Source organism: Micropterus dolomieu, linkage group LG22, assembly GCF_021292245.1.
Source record: "Micropterus dolomieu isolate WLL.071019.BEF.003 ecotype Adirondacks linkage group LG22, ASM2129224v1, whole genome shotgun sequence".
NCBI classification, from domain to species: Eukaryota; Metazoa; Chordata; class Actinopteri; order Centrarchiformes; family Centrarchidae; genus Micropterus; species Micropterus dolomieu.
Window position 1 is genome coordinate 33,704,474 of NC_060171.1, and position 6,615 is coordinate 33,711,088.

The window sequence follows — 6,615 nt, forward strand, 5'->3', positions numbered from 1 at the left end:
CTGCGGACAGCTCCAGGCAGTTTATGTGGAGAGATGGAGGCTGTGGCCATTTCCCTCCCACCACGTGAGAATGGCACATCCCGCCCCAGCCAATGAGAGACGCGTCCGTGTACACTGTGACATGTGACGTCACTTTCCCGAGGGGGGCCCCCGCTGAAAGCACGTGAGGGGATTTCCAGTACGTCAGGTCTGACTGTACTGAGGGGGGAACGGACAGCAGGTGTCTTTTGTGCTTTATGGGATCGAGGCGGAGGCGGCCGAACCATCTCTGTATTTTCCTCATGTGGAGGAGACCCAGAGGGACCACCACGTGACTGGCCGACATCATGCCCAGTAGACGCATCACAGACAAAGCCGTTACCACTTTGTGCGGAGTGATGCGTGAAAGCAGAGAGCTGAGAGCTTCCAGCCTGGCTGGAGATAATTTGGCTCTCATGCGGGCTGAGTCCAGATGCACTCCCAGATAGATTATTGACTGGGAGGGGAGAGGAGAGCTCTTCTGCCAGTTTATGGGACAGGTGTTTCACGAGCTTCATCGTGTGTAGCGCACAGCTCTCCCTGGACGATGCCATGACAATCAAGTCGTCCAGGTAAAACAACACTCTGACGCAGCGGCTCCAGCGCTGTCTCCACACATTTGGAGAACGTGCGCGGGGCCAGAGAATAGCCGAAAGGCAGGTGGTTGTATTGAAACTGGGCTCCTCTGAAAGAGAAACGCAGGAATTTCCTGTGTCTGGGGATGATGGGGACATGGAAATAAGCGTCCTTTAGGTCGATGGACGCGAACCAATCCCCGGGACGTACACATTCCAATACGTGCCTGACTGAGAGCATGTGGAACGGCCTCCTCATTATGCATTTGTTGAAGGAGGAGAGATCCAGGATCGGCCTCATTCCGCCCGTTTTCTTGGGCACCAGGAAGTAACGGGAGTAAAAGCCCTCGTTCTCCTCGCCCCGCGGGACTTTTGAAATCGCTCCTTTGCTCAGGAGCTCTGTTATTTCTGCCATCAGAGCAGATGTCTCTGACTGCGATGACATGACGGTCTCCAGCACCCCGCTGAAAGGAGGAGGGGGGCTGGCGAATTGGAGAGTGTAACCCTTCTTTATTAGTCTCGCCATCCACTCGTTCATGGGCAGATTTTGCCACGCGCAGCAACGCTCTGAAAGCGGGCGAGCAAAAATCTGAGGGGCCTCTGAGGACATTTCTGACAGTCAGAGAAGAGCCCTCTCCGCCCCATGGGAGGGCTGAGGTGAAAGGGCTGCGGCGGCGATAGTGTGAAACGCTCGGGCCGCTCATTCTCAGTGTCAGACTCGTGCCACGGTGAAAAACCTCCACTAACACACACTGAAGGGCGAGAGGTGGGGAGGCCGCAGGGAGTGCGGGTGGGCTGTTGTGTTTATCTGATGTGAATGTTTTTCACTCATGATAATATGAGAGAGGGACAACAGCGGCTCAACGACTGACGCAGCGTGTGCGTGCGCAGCGGAGCTTGCTTGTGTGTGGGAGACGTGCGTTTTATCAGCTGCAGGACGCTCAGGGGAGAGAGGGGCAGACTGTTAGGAACATGCTCTTTATGGACGTTTGGTTGGCTCTGAAAAGAGCCGTTGTGTCCGGCTGTTCCGGGAAGAAAACACACGTCCCCCGCGTCCCGTCAATACCTCCGCTGTTTGCGGGGAGGCTCCAGAGGTGGAACAGAGGGAAACCCACGGTCAGTGAGGCCCTCAACCTTCGTGAAGTTGACGTACCTCGCCACCGGCGCCTTCAGCTTCCCAGGCTCGGCCCCCGCTTCGGAGAGAAAAGGCTGAAGCGGTGGAAAAAGGGGCCACACAGGAACCTGTTTGGACGCTTGCTCTGGCTGGTAGATGTCGCCGAGCATGGCGCTAGGAGCAGGTGCAGGAGGCTCAGCAGGCATCGGCACGCCCTTGCGCTCAGCAGCCATCTTGATTATGTCGGGGAGATCCCGGAAGAGAGCCCCGCAGGACGGCAAGCTGGAAGGCGGAAGTGGAGCAGGAGCTAGCGACGCCGCCTTCTTATCCAAGTCAAACTCCAGGTCTTCCAGCGGGAAGAGGGGAGAGCCTGGCGGGGAGCCAGCAATGGAGGGAGCAGAGTCAGAGGACTCGAGCCCTGCATCGCCAGCAGTCCCGCCGGCGAGGTCCGCCGTGAAGCTAACTGGCTTAGCCCAGCTAGCTTCGTCGTCCTCCTCCTCCTGCAGGGCCGCGAAGACGTCGACCCGCCGTCGCTTCTCCTCCACGGGCAGCTGTGCGCAGTAGGGGCACGAGGCCCGGGGAGTCAGAGCCAGGCCAGCGTGCTGGGGACCGAGGCAGGTCTCGCAGCGGGCGTGGAGATCAAACCCCATGATGTAGCCGGCGTGGCAGGACGGGCAGAGGCGGACTCCTTCCGAGCCGCGGACCTCAACGGTAGAGCGGTGAGTAGCCATAGGAAAAGCTCTTTAGTAGGAAATTTGCTCTTTAGACGCTACTCTGCTCTCCGAAATGACTGCTATGCAGCGCTGAAGAAAAAAGGGGAGCAGATCTCTGGTCTCGCCGGTATTATATACCTAATGGGCGCGAAAGAAATCTTCAGGACTGCGCATGCGCGCGGGGATGAACCCAATAGCGACAGCTCTTAGAGGGCGAAGCCTATACGAAATAGAACAGTCCTCGTCTTTTAAAGGAGACTAGCCCGGCTTCAGGTTCACAGGTGAGTGAACTTCAGTGACACTGCTCAGATTGTTAACTTCATTAGTAGCCTATATATCTTTGCCTTTCCTGAGAGAACAGGATAAATTAAGCCATTGTCATGAAAAAACAAGCTTTGTTCTCTCGTGATAACGAAATAATAAACTTGCGATGGAGACAATTGCAAGCATAGCTGTTCTGGCAGACTCAATACCCCTGTTAAAAAAAGGCATCGTGAAAGCTACTAGTGTTTGGAGCCAATTACAAGTAAGGGTGCAACAACTAATCGACGTAGTCGAAGTTCATTTCCACCCCTGCTGTCCATCATGGGAGTTGTTCTTCTGCAAACTTCTCCATTTGTGTCCATGGTTCTTTTTGTATGAGCTCCAGTGAGTATATAGAAAGATATATCTTTTTTATGGATTTTTTGCACACTTTGTTTTAGAATTACTTATCTGTTTTTGCAAATTAACTCCTATATTAAGTTTCATATAACACTCAAAATAATATTATGATTTCAAACCATTCCATCCTTCTGCCACCTGAGTCGCTGTTTTCATTTCTCCAGTTCATGTGCGTACAACTCTGTTTTTATAAACCCTAAAGTTTCCTTAGAAATCAGCATTTAGAAATGAGGTGGCTATTTTGATGACTGTCGACTAATATGTGGTATAAATATTAATATTGGCCTCAAATATCCAGTGCTGGTCAGGTTCTGAATCTTGCAGATATGGAAACAAACTAAACTGAACAACTGGATGCATTGTACTGTCATGCAGCTGCAGGATGTGCTGATTTTACACTAACATTAAATTAACAAACTAAAGGCCTCGAGTTTACCTTCAGATGTTTGAGTTGCTCTTTCTGTCGACCAACACATTGTTCAAACTCCTCCAGAAGTCTCTCTATTGCAAAGAGTTCTTGTCCAAGTTTCCTAACCTTATTTTCAGGCAATTCTAAATGTGGAGAGAGAAAAAGAGTACAGAATGACCCATTTTATGACACCCTGTTTTAGCTTGGCATAATATTAAAACAGCAGAAAGGCCAATGTTACCAGTCTCGTCTCATATGAATCGCCGTGGCTTACCAACTACTGACAGATCCAGCATGCGTTGTAAGGATGATATCCTGTCATGAATGTGGTGGCTGATATCCTCCAGCTCATTCATTTTCCTGAAACAGGGACACATCCAATTAAATTACCAGGTAAATTTCCTGGATTCAAATTTAACAATATACCTCAGGTTAGATGTGCTAATATGAAACTGTACAATTAAAGAAGCAAAAAATGTGTCTAGAAGCGGCTGACATTATAATAGCAACGTTACATACAAATAGTCTGCTTCCCTCTGCACTTCACATGCAGCTTTCTGTTAGACCTACACCAAACCGAAAAGAGTGGATTCGGCAAACATGTAATATATAATATACCGGGGAGAATCTATAAAACAGCATCTTTGTATGTATCACACTGCATTATGCTTTCCAACATTTAACATTACCCTGATGGAAGAACAGACAAGAGGGGTGAAAAAAAGAGATGACGTAAGAATTGAAGACAAACAAATCGCAACTCCAACGTTACGTTAAGCGATTGATTAATATCTATTAACATTAACGTAGTAGAAAAACAAATACGACGATAACGTTAAACTTAGTTAACTTCCGATTTGTCAGATGGGGAAACGTTAGGGAAAACTTCTGAGACCGATTCTCGGTCCTTTGGTGCACTTAGCGAACTCACTGTTGTGAAAGGATGTTAAGCTAAACATCCTAGTTCCAGCTGCCACTACCACATCTGCAGCGAGAGTTTTAATAACGTCAGTGAATACCACTAGGACCGTAACGCTAAGGTTAGGTGAACACACATATTGCGGTAAGTTAACGTTAAGATGAGGCATATATCATTCAAACACTAAAGTTCCGTCCGACTAAAACGCCACCAGCGTTGCGTGTATATCCAGGCGTAAACCTAAAGCTGTGCTTCAAAAACAGACAGCTTGATTAAGATAACTTACACAGAGTTGTGGTGTCCGCTCCTCTTCCTTAATGCTGCGTTCCCGGTTCAATCTTAATTTGAAAAGTGACGCGAGACCACTCCATGCTCGAGACGCAACAGCCAGCGCATGCTCTGTTTTAATGCCGCGTTCGAGACCGGTCGGAACTGGGAATTTTCCCAGTTGAAATTTTCGACTTATGTTTCTTTGGCAAGTTTATGCACAGTTAAAGTCTCAGCATTGCACTGATGTTAGGCTAATTAATTAAAAACAAGTGACATATAGGCCCTATAGGTCATACTCGTTTGTATCCTTCTAGCTACGTCAATTGGTAGGCCTAATCCTCAAAAGTCAGTAAAAGTTGTGGGCTATATTATCCAACTGTTTTCACATTTCCGGGCATTTTTAAAAACATTTTCCTGAATAACTTTTGGGTATAGAAGATGACTTTCAGAGATTGTTTACTGTAACCAACTACCTAATAACACTGACAAAATATTTCTACATTAATTTACATGCAGAACAAGTTTTTCTATTTGATCGGTATGCATTATTTTAATTTAATCCTTTACGTTGCCTTTTAGTTTGTGGTTTACCATTTACAATGTGTGCTTCCATAGGAGCAGCCATTGTTGCGTGACGTCATTCGGCTGCAACTCGTGAAGTCGGGGTACATATTTTTTCTCCGAGTTCACAAGTAGGAAATCCGACTTTTTCTAGTTGGAGGTCGGAAATATCCCAGTTCCGAGTTGCCTGGAACACAGCATAATACTCTCTTCAAAGACTGTAGGAAATATGACAATTCAATGGCTACTGTCAAACAACAAAATGATACCGCCCTCAAGTGGTAGCCTATACAGCGTGGACGGACAACAAGACTTGAAACTACTTGACAAAAATGTGCCAGAACATGTGAATTACACAAAAAACAAAACAAAAGAAAAGCACATACACAACAAATAAGCAACACAGCAATTGCATATTCAGTCATATGTTTTAAACCCCAAATCTTCCTTGATTCATCAGCCACCATACTTGTATTTATTTTTCTAATTGTACTTAAACAAATAATGACCCTCATGGTGAACACCAAATGTAATCCTGTGAAGAAGGAAACTGCAGCACCCAGCTTTAATTGAATCACACAACTGCTTCTAGTGTGAAATTAAAGCCATTAATAAATTAAGTTATTTGAAATTTTAATTTTAAATGGGAGCTTCGGCATTCTCTCAGCAACAAAAAAGCATGCTACTTTGAAACTGCATCACTGCAGTCAGTTTGAACTAAAGTAATGCTATACTTACCTGAAGTCAAACAGGAGGAAGAAACCACAGAGGTGACAGTTTAATTGTTTCTACAATGCCATATTTCAGTATCTTAATACAATATATAACCCTCATCCTGATTTAGAAAAGCTTGCACATATTGTTATCCGAGCATCAGCATCACTGTTAGGAATGTGGTTTTGTGTTCCTGTGATCCTGTTTAAGTCTGTTTCTGGTTCTATGTAGCCTTTATTATTATTCCTCCGCATCTTTAAGTTACTTCATATCGGCCTTGTCTCGTATCTTAGTTCCTAGTTTGGTGTCTTGGCTCTTAGTCCTGTACCTTAGTTCATGTCTTTAGTGTTCACTCCTGGTCTGTGTACTTCTGTGCTGTTTTGCCCATGTCTGCTCTGAGTTCTGTTTTATCTTGGCTTTAGTCTGTGTTCCTTGTTATTAGTGTATTCTTTATCTGTCTGCTTGTGTCTGGATTAGTTTGTTGTTTTCATTATTCTGATCTGTTACTACTTACTTTGATATGGTCCATGTTTAGTGTTCAGCAACTTGTGTTATGTCTGTTCCCCCTCAGTAATCTGCCTGCCAGCCAGTCTCTCTGTTTTCCCCTTCTGTCTCTCTGCCTCGTTGGTCCTGATCCCGGTCACCTGTGTTGCTCCCGC

General features: G+C 46.4%; 1 long non-coding RNA gene across 1 annotated transcript; it reads right to left on the reverse strand.

Annotated features, from left to right (window-relative positions):
• Positions 1-3,503: 3,503 nt before the first annotated feature.
• Positions 3,504-4,833, reverse strand: LOC123962300. Its single transcript, XR_006822899.1, has 3 exons — positions 4,698-4,833; positions 3,767-3,852; positions 3,504-3,635 (listed from the first exon to the last, which is right to left on the reverse strand). It is a non-coding gene; the product is annotated as an uncharacterized LOC123962300 (long non-coding RNA).
• Between the last annotated feature and the right edge of the window lie 1,782 nt (positions 4,834-6,615).